This window comes from Schistocerca serialis, chromosome 7 (genome assembly GCF_023864345.2).
Source record: "Schistocerca serialis cubense isolate TAMUIC-IGC-003099 chromosome 7, iqSchSeri2.2, whole genome shotgun sequence".
Lineage (NCBI taxonomy): Eukaryota > Metazoa > Arthropoda > Insecta > Orthoptera > Acrididae > Schistocerca > Schistocerca serialis.
The window spans coordinates 479,465,199-479,480,927 of NC_064644.1; the positions used below are offsets into that span (position 1 = coordinate 479,465,199).

Sequence of the window (15,729 nt, forward strand, 5' to 3'; positions counted from 1 at the left end):
TCACCCATTCTTCCATACCGTACAGACATTCCGGGCGCGGTAAGAGACAGCAAAGGGATTGCTGATCACAAATGAAATAAAACTGGACCGATACATAGAATACTTTTCCCAAGTATCCGTACAACCTCAGGCAAAAAATGGTTCAAATGGCTCTGATCACTGTGCGACTTAACTTCTGAGGTCATCAGTCGCCTGGAACTTAGAACTAATTGAACCTAACTAACCTAAAGACATCACACACATCCATGCCCGGGGCAGGATTCGAACCTGCGACCGTAGCGGTCACGCGGTTCCAGACTGAAGCGCCTAGAACCGCACGGCCACACCGGCCGGCCAATCTCAGGCAGACAGCAGAGGCAACATAAACTTATGATATTAGCAATCCATGAAATCTGAAATTATGAAAGGAGTCGAAAACACATAGCTTTTTTCACGTAATACGAGCAGACCTGTACTCTAACGGTTTCTAGCCGGTTGCGCTAGCGCCGCTACGTGACCGGCCACTGTGTAAGGTGGTTATAATTTAGCACCTTACAAGAACTCATTCACATACTTTGCCATGATCTACAAACACAATTAGGTATCATGTGATAGGTTGTAAATCGTATATATGAGTATATAAAGGAGACTGACATTGTCACGTACGTCTTGTAAATAATTGTTAACGCTTACTGCATGAAAGGTGACGGAGTGCCTTTATTATAAAAACGACGTAATGAGTGATTGCCTATACTAGTAGAGGTTGGAACGCTAGTGGAGATGAAACGGCAGGCAGAACTCACGCTCTGGGTGGAAGACCCGCACAGATGTTGGTCCTGCTTAAAGCTTGACGTACATCGTGGAACCTGAGCTCTGGAGCACAATAGGGTGACGGCTGGCCGCTTTTGTAGTAGGGGCCGGAAGGATAACCGGATAATACTTCCGAACGCTGAAAATCTAAGACGCAGGCGAGAGGAACGAAGAAGCGGCACCTCGGAAACCATGCAGGCTGGGTTATTTCCAAAGATTTTTACTCAGATGCGTACCATTGTACGAGTATAGGTTTTTCCTCGCAAACTTTCAGCGCTGGACGACAAAAGACTAAAATATGGTTGGTCGGCGTTCAGAAGAATCTGTAGAGAAGGAGAATATTCCGTGGATTCGGGAATATGATTCGTTTTCGGAATTACGATGGTGGGGAGCCAAGCCTTAATGGGGAGGTAGCGCTGGAGAGATGTGGTCTTCCGTTGTGAGCGCCCTTGCGTGACGGTCGCTCGCTATAGCTTTTGTTGGCACAGACGGACTTGCTGTCTTTGCTCTCAGTAGAGTTTATAGTTAGAACAGTTAGGAACTGTACTGTTGCGAATCAATACGATTCTGGACCTCATCTCCGGGTTGGAAGTCGTCGTTGAGTACGGAGCGTTCAGTAATTGAGAGGACTTCCTGTTGCGTTGGCAGAAGAGCCAACACCGTGTTACTAGAGGAGGCCGAAATGCACGCGTTTTAGCTCACGCAGGCTGGCGTGAGGAGGGAAGGACTGTACTGACGTTAAACACTAATCTCCTCCTCCTACTATACTGACGTGAGGTCTGGAATATGACAACGAATCAGTATTCAGAAAGGGGACGTAATTAGTTTGATACTTAACTTTAATCCATTAATGATGAACGTCGCTCTTGACGGTACGTGATTCACAATATTATCTGGTCAGAATACATTCTTGAAGAATATGACGCCTTGCTAGGTCGTAGCAAATGACGTAGCTGAAGACTATGCTAAACTGTCGCCTCTGCAAATGAGAGCGTATGTAGTCAGTGAACGATCGCTAGCAAAGTCGGCTGTACAAGTGGGGCGAGTGCTAGGGAGTCTCTCTAGACTAGACCTGCCGTGTGGCGGCGCTCGGTCTGCAATCACTGATAGTGGCGACTCGCAGGTCCGACGTATACTAACGGACCGCGACCGATTTAAAGGCTACCACCTAGCAAGTGTGGTGTCTGGCGGTGACACCACACTTCCTCTGCCTATACTTATGTTGAGACATTATTTGAACTCCGTCCTTGTGGTTGGGAGTTCGCGTTTCTCGTCTGTAGAGCACAGAGAGGAGGAGACAGTATTGGGGTATATTAGTCAGAGGACCGCCTTCTGCCGTCCTAGTGTTTGAAAGAGTTTATTTGTGGGTGGAGTTCTTCCGTCGTCGCAGACGAGTACGAGAACCATCACTTCGACGCACCGGACGCAGTACATAGGGTGATATCGCAAATTGCTTCGGCTTATTAGGGCTATAAAAGCTAAACAGCTGTGATCACGTTAGTTTATGTCCACTGAGGTTCCACACCTTTCGTAGATCATCTTTGAAAGTAGTGTCTTCTAGTGTTTGGTATGTAGATAATGTCAGTCATTTCTCGTTATTGATATTAGACCACGCAGTCATGATAAGGGACAGAGTTGGGCAATTGATCAGTAGTTTTACTTAGGAAATGTAAACTTTGTAGTATAAAGGGTTTTTTAATCTACAAAACAACGTTTATTATTTAGTAGGATTAGTTGCCTTCATCATTCATTTGTGCTCAGATTGTTATTAATAGAATTAAGAGACAAAAAATAATAAAATTATAAACAGCCGACCTGTTGCAATGGATCCATTGCAACTGGTCGGCTGTTTATAATTTTATTACGTGAAACCGTTGCTGTTGTGCAGCTATGTTTAAAACATTGAATTAAGAGATCCTAAGATCTGCTTCAGGGGGTAGTCAGACAGGGCCAAATTTTCATTTTAGCGTTTATTATTTTCCGTTGTGCACAATTATTTTACACCCGCCTGATGTAGCATCTTGGAACTGACGCCTCGTGTGGTATTAAACAGGCTCGCAAAATTGTGAAGTTCGATTTCTCTAAAGCACTCGAGAAGCACATCGTACTAGAACAGCATTTGCTAGATCCATGTATGTACTAAAATAGTGCGAAATATTAGTAAAATCGGTAGCCCGTTGGGTGCATGCTTCCTTTGTCAAGAGTTCATATTTGAGACACAGTTCTATTTCAACCACGACTGCCCACGCTTGACATGCCTCCAGACTAAGATGCGCAATTCAGCGAGATGCCAAAAGCTTACTACAACGGAAGGGAGAAAGAGGTACAACTTTTGCCATCGATCCCCCCCCCCCCCCACACACACACACACACCTCAGTATGAATTGTTATTGACAGAAGTTCTAGAATAAGCAGCAGTCCGCTGTTTTCAAAGTGTCCGATCGCACTGGACAAGCTTCAGTTTGCAACAAATTAGTCTACCGAATGCTTCAGACGTGAATATTTCGTCAAGCGTCATGCAAATGTTTACATAATTAAGTCGCCAAGTGCTGACAATTGTGTATCTAATCACGTAAAATTATTTCACGTCCGTAACTTGATTCCTGAACTCTGATATCGCGCAGTGCTGGGCAGCAAACTGCTAAGTCTCCGCAGAGGGCTCCGAAGTACTATAAACATCTCCTTTCTGTCAAAGTACAACAAAATAATCTTTAAAAAATTCTATAAATCACGCGAGTCAGAATTCAGGCGTTTTAGTAACAGACGGGAAATCCTGATTTCCTTTGTTTTTGGCACAGGAATTCGACATAGCCCTACTTGCTTTTGAATACATCATGGAATGAAGTTACTGGGCTCGGATTCGAGAGAGCAGCGTTTTAAATGCCCATCCCGTCCGACCATCTAGTATTGGGTTGTTTATCGTGGTTTTCCCACACAGCCTGAGGCAAATGCCGAAACAGCTCCTTTTTTAAGGATACGAGCGATTTATTTCCACCAATCCACCTCGTGGTCGGCAGTACGTTAAACTGATCGAAACTTTCCTCCTTGTGCAAAAATGTCGATGTCGACATACATATGCAACGTACGAGGAAAAGCGGAAGGGAGATAAACACTAGTAAACAGACGTGAGTCATCGATGTTTGCTCCATATCTGCCGAGAGAGTGTAACATATGCGTTGTATCAGTACTCAAGGTCTTCGTAGGCAGTGTCAAGTGCGGGCTCTCAATTAAGATAATACAGTCCTTCGCCGTTCCCTGTACTCTTTTTTACTGTAGCAACAACGCTTTGAATCTTGGTTCAGAATCTGAATACTCGCAACTGTTCCAGATAGAAATGGTCTGATTCTCGTTGGAGGACACCTTCTTTGAACACTTTCTACTCGTGTCCTTTGCTTTTCGATCGATCGTCCACCAGCAAGCGTCCAGAAAGCTCAAATGTCAGTAACATGGCTAGAGAAAGTGGGTGATGTATGGGTCAGTACTTCCTTTAGTATTTGCAAGCACGAAGATGAACGCGGAAGAATTTCGCATTGTATCACGCGCGTGCATTAGCTTCCGGGTAGGAGCGCTGCATTCAGTCGCTGGTTGATAAGACGGAATCAACATCGCGCCCCGGAAGTGCAATCGCTTCGTCTCAAACAGGAAGCATTGTGTGGCCTATTTGTGGAAACGTGAGGGGGCAGTATGCGCGTACAACTGTGTTAGTACGCTCTTAGAGAACACAATTCGTGTTAGTTTGTTGAATATTGCTTGTTGCTCGGGGTAGATTAGGAAAATACTTACAAGGGAACCTCCCCATCGCACTCCCCTCAGATTTAGTTATAAGTTAGCACAGTGGATAGGCGTTGAAAAACAGAACACAGATCAATCGAGAAAACAGGAAGAAGTTGTGTGGAACTATGGAAAAATAAGCAAAATATACAAACTGAGTAGTCCATGCGCAAGATAGGTAACATTTAGGATGATGTGAGTTCAGGAGCGCCGTGGTCCCGTGGTTAGCGTGAGCAGCTGCGGAAGTAGAGGTCCTTAGTTCATGTCTTCCTTCGAGTGAAAAGTTTAATTTTTTTTTCAGACAATTATCAGAGTTCAGGCACCCACACATAATCAACTTCTCTCTCCAAAATTCCAGGACATGTTCAGATTTGGTTGGACATATACAGGATTTGACGGTCTACACACGGAAAAATTTGAAAACGTTAAAAACATATGTTTTGACAGAGCACAGAGAAAACTGTGCGACTGTGAAACTGTTGCATTCATTTGCTGCAGTTTATGTGACACACCCTTATGTTTTCATCACTTTTTTGGGAGTGATTATCACATCCACAAGAAAACCTAAATCGGGCAAGATAGAAGAATCTTTTTACCCATTCGCCAAGTGTGCACGTTAGGTGGGTCGACAACATATTCCTGTCATGTGACGCACATGCCGTCACCAGTGTCGTATATAATATATCAGACGTGTTTTCCTGTGGAGGAATCGGTTGAGCCGGCCGCGGTGGCCGTGCGGTTCTAGGCGCTCCAGTCCGGAACCACGCGACTGCTACGGTCGCAAGTTCGAATCCTGCCTCGGGCATGGATGTGTGTGATGTCCTTAGGTTAGTTAGGTTTAAGTAGTTCTAAGTTCTAGGGGACTTATGATCACAGCAGTTGAGTCCCATAGTGCTCAGAGCCATTTGAGCCATTTGAAAAGCGTTTCCATTGCAAAGCAGTAAGAATCTGAAATCTGTAATCGCTATTGAAGATCATTCGTACTTGTAACTTCACCGTAGTACTGGCGCATATTCGTGAAGTTGCACAACATTTCGACTCGAGTTGGATCGGTTGTGCCACAGAAATAAATGTGCTGTGCAGCCGGGCAAGCTTTCTCGTCGCGCTCAAACAGGACTTACCAGAACATACGATCACGCTTACTCATTACTGATATCAGACGACATCCAAACTTAGCTTTCTAAGAAGATCGACAGATCTGTGCTTAAAGCAAGTCCTAGGGCACAGAGACCCCAAAGGGTAGTCCAGTCACTACAATGGCAGAGGTTTCCTTCACTCGTGCACATTGATGGCTTTCCTCGTGGAATGTGGATGTTTTGTGTTTGATGTAATTGTTTAAGGTAAATGACTGTGAGTGCTTGTAGAGCTAACTGTTGTATTTATGTTGTAAATGAGAGAAAGAAACGAGTGAAATCCGATGTTCGCTCATGAAATACCATCAAAGTAGCCAGTTCGACAGGTGGATCGCCGCGAGGGATTAGCCGAGCGGTCTAAGGCGCTGCAGTCCTGGATTGTGCGGCTGGTCCCGGCGGAGGTTCGAGTCCTCCCTCGGGCATGGGTGTGTGTGTTTGTCCTTAGGATAATTTAGGTTAAGTAGTGTGTAAGCTTAGGGACTGATGACCTTAGCAGTTAAGTCCCATAAGATTTCACACACATTTGAACAGGTGGATCACCACATGAAGTGCCACATCCGTCATTTCACGAAACTGTGGAGATGTCTAAGTTAACCCAGAAAGTTGGTGATTTGGAAATGCACATCGGTATGTCTTTGACTATTGTCACTCAAACCTCGCCGCTAAAAAATTCTGACGAACAGCATTTGACTACTAGTGTGAACTGTGTCATCTGTCTGGGATGTTTTAGCAACGCTTAGTTCGTAGATAGACAGTAGGTGGAGCGGCGCTTGATGTGGTATCAGCACAACCAAATTGATTTCAAGGAAAAAGGTGAGACCAATATTTGTAAAACAACGTGCACCAAGCAATGTCGCGTTGTGATACGTGATCGTGGCAGATGCAAATCTTAGTACGTGGCTTCGCTGTTTTATACCACCCCCTCGTAACAAACAAACATAGCATCAGAGACAGATGCCTCGGGGTGCTTGCCACAGTAGCCGATAGATCGGTTTTATGACATCATGATACGGTTACACACCCAGAAGGAGGATACTGAAATGCACTCCGGCTGCTGAGGCCCACACACTAATTTTTATCACACTGTATTTGGAGAGTCGGTGTTGAGAGCCCGTACGCGTTGCCCCTACCGTCGTGCAGTGTTGTCAGCACACGGCTGTCAGTCACGCGTGGGGGATTTGGGTACTCGACAGACAGCTCTACATGCGAGCATGGTGCACTCCACTCAGGTGATGCGTCTTTGCCCCTAAAGCTTCTCTAGTGAATGGTGTGGAGTGTCACGACACCTCAAACGAGTAGTTCGGCGAATAATCCAGTTTACTTGTACTGTTCACGTTGTGCTGTTTTAATTTTCTGACAAAATACTTTGTACATTTTGTTGTGGCTTGGCAAGACAGCCAAGCCACTATGAGGAAGCCGAAAGGCACGCGTTTAAGCTCACGCAGGCTGGCGTGAGGTCTGGAACAGGACAAGGTAATTATAATAGCCAATAACGACGTAGCTGCTGGAATACTTAACTTTAATCCATAATGGTGAACATCGCTCTTGACAGTACATGTTTTACAGCATCAATAGTAACTGGTAATGGCGCCTTGCTAGGTCGTAGCAAATGACGTAGCTGAAGGCTATGCTAACTATCGTCTCGGCAAATGAGAGCGTAATTTGTCAGTGAACCATCGCTAGCAAAGTCGGCTGTACAACTGGGGCGAGTGCTAGGGAGTCTCTCTAGACTAGACCTGCCGTGTGGCGGCGCTCGGTCTGCAATCACTGATAGTGGCGACACGCGGGTCCGACGTATACTAACGGACCGCGGCCGATTTAAAGGCTACCACCTAGCAAGTGTGGTGTCTGGCGGTGACACCACACATTTCTCTGGATGTTTCGTCTGTTGACAAACACGTGACACTGACGGCTGCGACGGAATCTCAACGGCCCCGGATTATCAAGTTTGTGATACGTGTTTTGTGTGGGAGCAGGCCAGTTACCGCGCGTTACAATGAATAAGAGTGCCAATAATGCGGATGATTGTTTTTTGACGTAGCACTGAGGCTAAAACACAACCCCACCTTAGTGTTCTAGGCGGCCCCGCTTTTTGAATGAAACTTTTAACGCAGACTCCTGTGCCCGCTTAATTTCAAAACAATGCGAAGTGGGCAAGTATATGAGGCATATAGCGGGAGGAAAAAACCTCAAGTAGTTGACTTACTTTCCGCATTTTCATTTACTAACCTCTTATATTCTGCGGCAACTCTCCATTGAGGAAGGAAATGTTGGTTGCGCAGAAGCGTGTAATAAACGTAACAGGTGGCTCCCATTCTAAACCTCTTGTAGACAGCTGTTTAAACAGTTGCGCTTACAGAGAACAGCTTCACATTGATTCTCTTGTGAAATTTGTTTGTGTACTAAAATACCGTGTGCCAAATACTAACATCAGAGAGGCTATAGGCTTAGGTGGATCAGTAATAGACACCATAGAGACGAAACGTCTAAAATAGAATGGACATTTAGGAACGGGTGGGCCATTGCCGATGGTCAAAGGAAGTGTGACAATGGTCCGCAGCGGAAAGAAGAAAGCGTGGGCGACATAGGAGGAGGTGGGATCGATAGGTGCAGGACTGCGCTGGATGTCACCGGTCTACAAGAAGGACACTGGCACGATCGGAGCAAGTGCAATACGGGAAGCGTTTAGGGGGCCAGTCATGCGGTACTTGCAATATACTGATGATGACATTTGTTGGTTCAAAAAATGGTTCAAATGGCTCTGAGCACTATGGGACTTAACTTCTGAGGTCATCAGTCCCCTAGAACTTAGAACTACTTAAACCTAACTAACCTAAGGACATCACACACATCCATGCCCGAGGCAGGATTCGAACCTGCGACCGTAGCGGTCGCGCGGTTCCAGACTGCAGCGCTTAGAACCGCTCGGCCAACTCGGACGGCTGACATTTGTTATCAACAATAAATCGCAGTTCGTAAACAACAACAAAGGTAAAGCTAGAAGGCGAAATGATTGTCACTTTCCATCCACTCAGCCTTAAAGTGGCACCCAAAGCGTGAGGTATTAAGCTGTATAAATGTTTGAGTCCCTATCCTGTCGCCCGCATCTCGTGGTCGTGCGGTAGCGTTCTCGCTTCCCACGCTCGGGTTCCCGGGTTCGATTCCCGACGGGGTCAGGGATTTTCTCTGCCTCGTGATGGCTGGGTGTTGTGTGATGTCCTTAGGTTAGTTAGGTTTAAGTAGTTTTAAGTTCTAGTGGACTGATGACCATAGATGTTAAGTCCCATAGTGCTCAGAGCCATTTTTAAAACCCCTATCCTGTCATGTGAAGAGTGTAGTAGAGAATAAAATTAACTTCAGACAAGGGTTGGAATCACTTCTGCTTCACAACTCGTCCTACTCCAGAGCTGAGTTTCTGAATGTGTAATAATAGTGTGTGTGGGCGGAAGGGGGGGGAGACTAAAAACCGAATGAGAGAGACAGAGGAGGAGGAGGAGGAGGAGAAAAAGAAGAAGAAGGGTGTCACGAAAATAATGTGGAAAGTTAGCACGTTGCCACAGTTTTCACTAAGCTAGCTAGTGTGTTACGGAGAGACGTATTGCTATAATCGATGACAGCTGTTGACATTGCTTTCCATTAGTGACATTTTCGCCACGAGTGGATTTCACCTGTTTCAGTATCATCGATTAACGTCCGCATGCTGCTAGAGGATGAGATTACAAGGCACTGATCGTACAAACGCATACCTGTAAACAGATATTTGGTAGCTTGTGTGCACTAACACACGCATCGGACGAGTATTTGCGCAAGTGCGAGCAAGTGGCTGTACTCACGTTCGCAGCGTCAGCAGAGCCTCCTCCAGCTGCACTCAACAGTTGCCGCGGACGCTGTCAGCCAAGTAGCAGTGTCGGAGCGTCTGCCTCACTAGCTATGCGCAGCACGACCGCCTTGCAGCACACGAATGCTCGCGCCGGCCGCCGGGCACGCGGTCTTATTCACTCGGCCACCCGCGTGTTCCCCCTCCCCCCACCAACGCGGCCGTCGATCCCCCCCTTCCCCCCTACACTCCTATCCCCTACCACGGAAGCTGCTGCTGCTACAGGCGGGCGCGCACGCTCTCGCCCGCGCTCGCTAGTCAATGGGATGTCGCCACCTGCCCCCGGCCACCTGAATGAATGGAACCGGCCCCAGCTCAGCGCAGCTCCATCCTAAAGCCGTACTCTCATGGGAGGTGAAAACGTACGTGGACGAGGAGCTTGTGACGTTACAGCGTGGAATTCCACGTTCCACTACATTACGAATCTATCACGTCAGATTTTTGCCTCGTGGAGAGAAACTTGACCGACGAACTGCAGCGTCGGTTTTACGTCACAATAACAAATCAGGAGACGCCATATTGTGTTACGTCGTGAAGTATACAACTGTAATTGCTCTGTACTGCAAGAGGCTCTGGAGACGAGACAATTTCTCCAGACAAATCCGTAGGAAACTTTAATAAAAAGGCCTTAGCTTCTATCCCGAGAGGCAGAGGCAGTTAAACGCAGGACACGAGGAACGATTTGTCTGTGACGAATTGGGAACAAAGCCCCCAGATGGAAGGCGGGCGTTTTCTGCAACGAGATGGCTTTAAAAGTTTATGACGCCAATATCATCCCGAGCAAGGGAATGAACTCCGAATCTAAGGAATAAAACATGTCGACTTATGCAAAAAGTCGCCGAAAGAGACTTCTAGTTGATATGATAAATATGCGTTTGCAGTTAGCAACGCAGCAGTATTTGGCAACGGATATTTTACTGTCGGAACTAAGGCACAAGGTGGACAGTCAGGGCAAAACAGGTCCCGTGAGAGGTGAGCAGAACATGAAAATGATACAAGAACTTCAACATTTTATAAGAACTTCAACGTCTCTGGGGGAGAGTTCACAAACTTGTGCTGGGGTTGTCGGCTAGGCATTTCTGACGTACAGATTCTGTTCGAAACCTTGATCTGGATGTTGGAGCGAGGCATTCCGGTGCGGACAGGTCCTTTTCTTCGCAGACAACTTGTTGCTACGATGGTGGACCAACAAGTAAGTTGCACTAGCTCACTCTAAATTGGAGGCGCGTGCAGCGATCAGATTTCTATTGGCTAGACGGCTGAGTTGCATGGACATTCATCATGAAATCACTGTTGTATATGAAAGCGTGCAACCTCTCTCCCAGTTATTGTAAAGTGGTGTAAGCAATTTGACGCCGGAGGAACGGATCTCACTGACGAAAAGGCAGGTCTGGGACGCCCAGTACCGTTGCAAATGTTGGCGGCGAGAATGTGATCATTGGAGACGACCGGCGCATAACACTGCAGGAAATTGCCAGCATGCTGAACAGTTCGTATGGGAGTGTCTTCTCTATTGTTCACCACCACTCATACATCGTAAACTTTGTGCTAGATTGGTTCCACGGCTGCTCACCGATATTAACAAGAGGCAACGTTTCCAATTGTCAATGGCATTTTTGGGACGGTGTTCTGTGTAGGGCAACGAGTTTCTGCGGCGAATCATCACGGGCATGAAACATGGTTATAGCACTTCACCCCCACAACAAAAAGAACATTGATGGAGTTAGTGCACTCCACATCATCACAACTAAAGAAGGCTAAGGGCCAACCTTAAGCAGGAAAAGTCATGGCGACTATGTTGTTTGACCTAGAAGGTGTAGTGCACGTGGAATTTATGTCGAAGGCGCAACAATCAACTCTGCTTCGTAATGTCAACGTTGTATCGGTTGCATAAGGCAATTAAAGAAACGTGAGAGGGAAAATTAAGCGCCGGAGTGATATGTTGCACGATAACGCAACACCAACCTTGGCCCGCCATACGTCAGAACGGCCGCAGCGATTCAAATGGGAGGTATGGCAACATCTCCCATACAGTCTACACTAAGGCTGTTTACAATGAACGATGTATCGATATTTTTCCCAAAAACTGTCAATAAATATTGGCGACATTACTTTTTCCGATAAATCGATATGGAGTTGACAATATCGAGCGCCGATATTTTTATTTTATATTACATTTTTTCGCAATTTGTGGTAAATATTTGAAATCGTTCTTTAAAAATTGTTGTAGAATATAATTTTACTTTCACTGTGTGAAAGAGTCTTACTATTTTTTGAGCTTTCATCAGGTCCAATCTCTCTCTCTCTCTCTCTCTCTCTCTCTCTCTCTCTCTCTCTCTCTCTCACGCTGTGTGAAGGAAGCATAGGTGGCGCAAAGTAGTAGTCCGATTGCACTGGGGGATGGCGGCGTGACTTGAATAACAAGATTTCCGATGTGAAGAAATAGCACACCAGTTGGGTTAAAAAACAATTTGTAACGAAACTAGTGCACTATTCTTCACATTGGCATTCTTTAAAAACAGTTGCTGAAATCGATGAACAAAAATCTAAATTACAAGACTGGTCTTTGCCGTGGGTAGAGAGGTGTGAGGGAAATGCTGACGTAATCGGCGCTCAACGCTACCAGCACGAACTGCACCAAAATTTTGACACTACAACTGCTAGGTCTATGGCGTTTGCAGAAATGAAAAAAACTGGGAAGTCGACATGAAGTGTTCCAGACAAATCCGACATGTGACGAAACCCAACGAGGGACCCATCGGACACCTTTTTCGTGCCACTTACCTGCAGTTACGATTGTTAGCGAAGCGGTTATCGCCAGACGTGAACGTTCATCATTTCCCTTCCAGTTCTGCCTCTAAGGGCAATAAGCAGGCTGCTAGTTTGTTGATGTACAGAATGTATAATAATAAATCAATGCTTAAATATAAAGCTCTAAAACCGGAAATATACACTCCTGGAAATGGAAAAAAGAACACATTGACAACGGTGTGTCAGACCCACCATACTTGCTCCGGACACTGCGAGAGGGCTGTACAAGCAATGATCACACGCACGGCACAGCGGACACACCAGGAACCGCGGTGTTGGCCGTCGAATGGCGCTAGCTGCGCAGCATTTGTGCACCGCCGCCGTCAGTGTCAGCCAGTTTGCCGTGGCATACGGAGCTCCATCGCAGTTTTTAACACTGGTAGCATGCCGCGACAGCATGGACGTGAACCGTATGTGCAGTTGACGGACTTTGAGCGAGGGCGTATAGTGGGCATGCGGGAGGCCGGGTGGACGTACCGCCGAATTGCTCAACACGTGGAGCGTGAGGTCTCCACAGTACATCGATGTTGTCGCCAGTGGTCGGCGGAAGGTGCACGTGCCCGTCGACCTGGGACCGGACCGCAGCGACGCACGGATGCACGCCAAGACCGTAGGATCCTACGCAGTGCCGTAGGGGACCGCACCGCCACTTCCCAGCAAATTAGGGACACTGTTGCTCCTGGGGTATCGGCGAGGACCATTCGCAACCGTCTCCATGAAGCTGGGCTACGGTCCCGCACACCGTTAGGCCGTCTTCCGCTCACGCCCCAACATCGTGCAGCCCGCCTCCAGTGGTGTCGCGACAGGCGTGAATGGAGGGACGAATGGAGACGTGTCGTCATCAGCGATGAGAGTCGCTTCTGCCTTGGTGCCAATGATGGTCGTATGCATGTTTGGCGCCGTGTAGGTGAGCGCCACAATCAGGACTGCATACGACCGAGGCACACAGGGCCAACACCCGGCATCATGGTGTGGGGAGCGATCTCCTACACTGGCCGTACACCACTGGTGATCGTCGAGGGGACACTGAATAGTGCACGGTACATCCAAACCGTCATCGAACCCATCGTTCTACCATTCCTAGACCGGCAAGGAACTTGCTGTTCCAACAGGACAATGCACGTCCGCATGTATCCCGTGCCACCCAACGTGCTCTAGAAGGTGTAAGTCAACTACCCTGGCCAGCAAGATCTCCGGATCTGTCCCCCATTGAGCATGTTTGGGACTGGATGAAGCGTCGTCTCACGCGGTCTGCACGTCCAGCACGAACGCTGGTCCAACTGAGGCGCCAGGGGGAAATGGCATGGCAAGCCGTTCCACAGGACTACATCCAGCATCTCTACGATCGTCTCCATGGGAGACTAGCAGCCTGCATTGCTGCGAAAGGTGGATATACACTGTACTAGTGCCGACATTGTGCATGCTCTGTTGCCTGTGTCTATGTGCCTGTGGTTCTGTCAGTGTGATTATGTGATGTATCTGACCCCAGGAATGTGTCAATAAAGTTTCCCCTTCCTGGGACAATGAATTCGCGGTGTTCTTATTTCAATTTCCAGGAGTGTATTTACAATACCAGCCAATACGTCGGTGGATCAATATCTTTTCATCGATATATCGCTATATCGTTTTTTCAATATATCGATGGCCGATAATGACGTTTTTTAAATATCGATATTTCGTATTCCTGATACTTTTAAAAATATCAACAGCCCAGACCTAGCACCAAGCGATTACCATGTGTTCGGCAAGATGATAGAGGATCTCAGTGGACGAAGATTCCAAAAAGATGAGGAGCTGAAAGCAGCCGTATGCAGGTGTCTACACAGAGCTGGAGGTGATTACTACGCGTCCGGAATCGAAAAGTTAGTTAGCAGTTCCAAGAAATGTTTACAGTCTCTTGGGGACTGTGTGGAAAAGTGAACATACACTATATATTGTCATAGCCGTGTTGCCTTTGCGTATGTGGTTTAATGAATGGGCGTAACTTGGAAGTGTTACTTATATTCGCCCTCGTACATGCTCGGTGGGGACATAACCGACTGCTGCTGTTTCACGTATGATGAAAACATAAATAAATAGATGGTGCTAGGTGAGAGTATCAGTCGGCCAGGGAACGTGCCGAGATATTCCGAACATTTGCGATAGATGCTGTGTCCAGGTAGCACAGTGATTAACGTAACTACCTAGTAAGCAGGAGATCTCGAGTTCGACTCCCGGTCCGGCACGCATTTTCACTCGTCGTCGCTGATACCACGTAAAGTCCCAATGCAACTGATATCATTAGTCCCTTCCCTTTCCTTTCTCCTTCCCCCCCCCCTCCCAACCACTTTCAATTTACCTAACACAAATAAATAAGCTGACCTTCTTCCCAAAAGTTTGCCTCAAATCTGGAGAGAATCAATAAAAACATGCAACGTTACCCTGACGAATTACTATAGCACTGAAAATTTATTAAAAAAATTTCACTGCTTAGAAAGTTCTGTATTGTGTTATAGGCGCGCTATTGTTCTTGATCTTTATTAACGACATAGGACACAATTTGAGTAGCCATCTTAGATTGTTTGTATATGATGCTGTCTTTTACCGTCTTTTAAAGTCATCAGATGATCAAAACGACATGCAAAATGATTTAGATAAGATATCTGTATGGTGCGAAAAGTGGCAGTTGACCCTGAATAAGGAAAATTGTGAAGTTATTCACATGAGTACTGAAAGAAATCCGCTAAATTTCGATTACGCAATAAATCTCACAAATCTGAAGGCTGTAATTTCAACTAAATACTTGGGGATTACAATTACAAATAACCTAAATTGGAATTTCCTGGCAGATTAAAACTGTGTGCCGGACCGAGACTCGAACTCGGGACCTTTGCCATTCGCCGGCAAGTGCTCTACCAACTGAGCTACCCAAGCACGACTCACGCCCCGTCCTCACAGCTTTACTTCTGCCAGTACCTCGTCTCCTCCCTTCCAAACTTTACAGAAGCTCTCCTGGGAAAGGCAAAGGTCCCGAGTTCGAGTCTCGGTCCGGCACACAGTTTTAATCTGCCAGGAAGTTTCATATCAGCGCACACTCCGCTGCAGAGTGAAAATCTCATTCTGAACCTAAATTGGAATGATCACGTAGGTAATATTGTGGGTAGAGCAAACCAAAGACTGCGATTCATTGGCAGAACACTGAGAAGGTGCAACAGGTCTACTAACTGACTGACAGACTGCTTACACCACGCTTGGCCGCCATATTCTGGAATATTGCTCTGCGGTGTGGGATCCGCATCAGGTGGGACTGACGGATGACATCGAAAAAGTACAAAGAAGGGCAGGTCGTTTTGTATTATCGCGAAATAG

The 15,729-nt window shown here is 46.7% G+C and overlaps 2 protein-coding genes across 3 annotated transcripts in view; one reads left to right on the forward strand and one right to left on the reverse strand.

Annotated features, from left to right (window-relative positions):
• LOC126412129 (metalloproteinase inhibitor 3) overlaps positions 1–9,659 on the reverse strand; it is a 332,484-nt gene extending 322,825 nt beyond the window's left edge. Inside the window, exon 1 of one of the 2 annotated variants that reach the window (XM_050081569.1) lies at positions 9,527–9,659. The gene's annotated coding sequence lies outside the window, so the exon portion shown is untranslated. The remainder of the gene's footprint in view (positions 1–9,526) is intronic. The other variant, XM_050081571.1, reaches the window with a different exon arrangement.
• LOC126412127 (synapsin) overlaps positions 1–15,729 on the forward strand; it is an 861,195-nt gene that overhangs the window by 660,148 nt on the left and 185,318 nt on the right. The window lies entirely within an intron of this gene.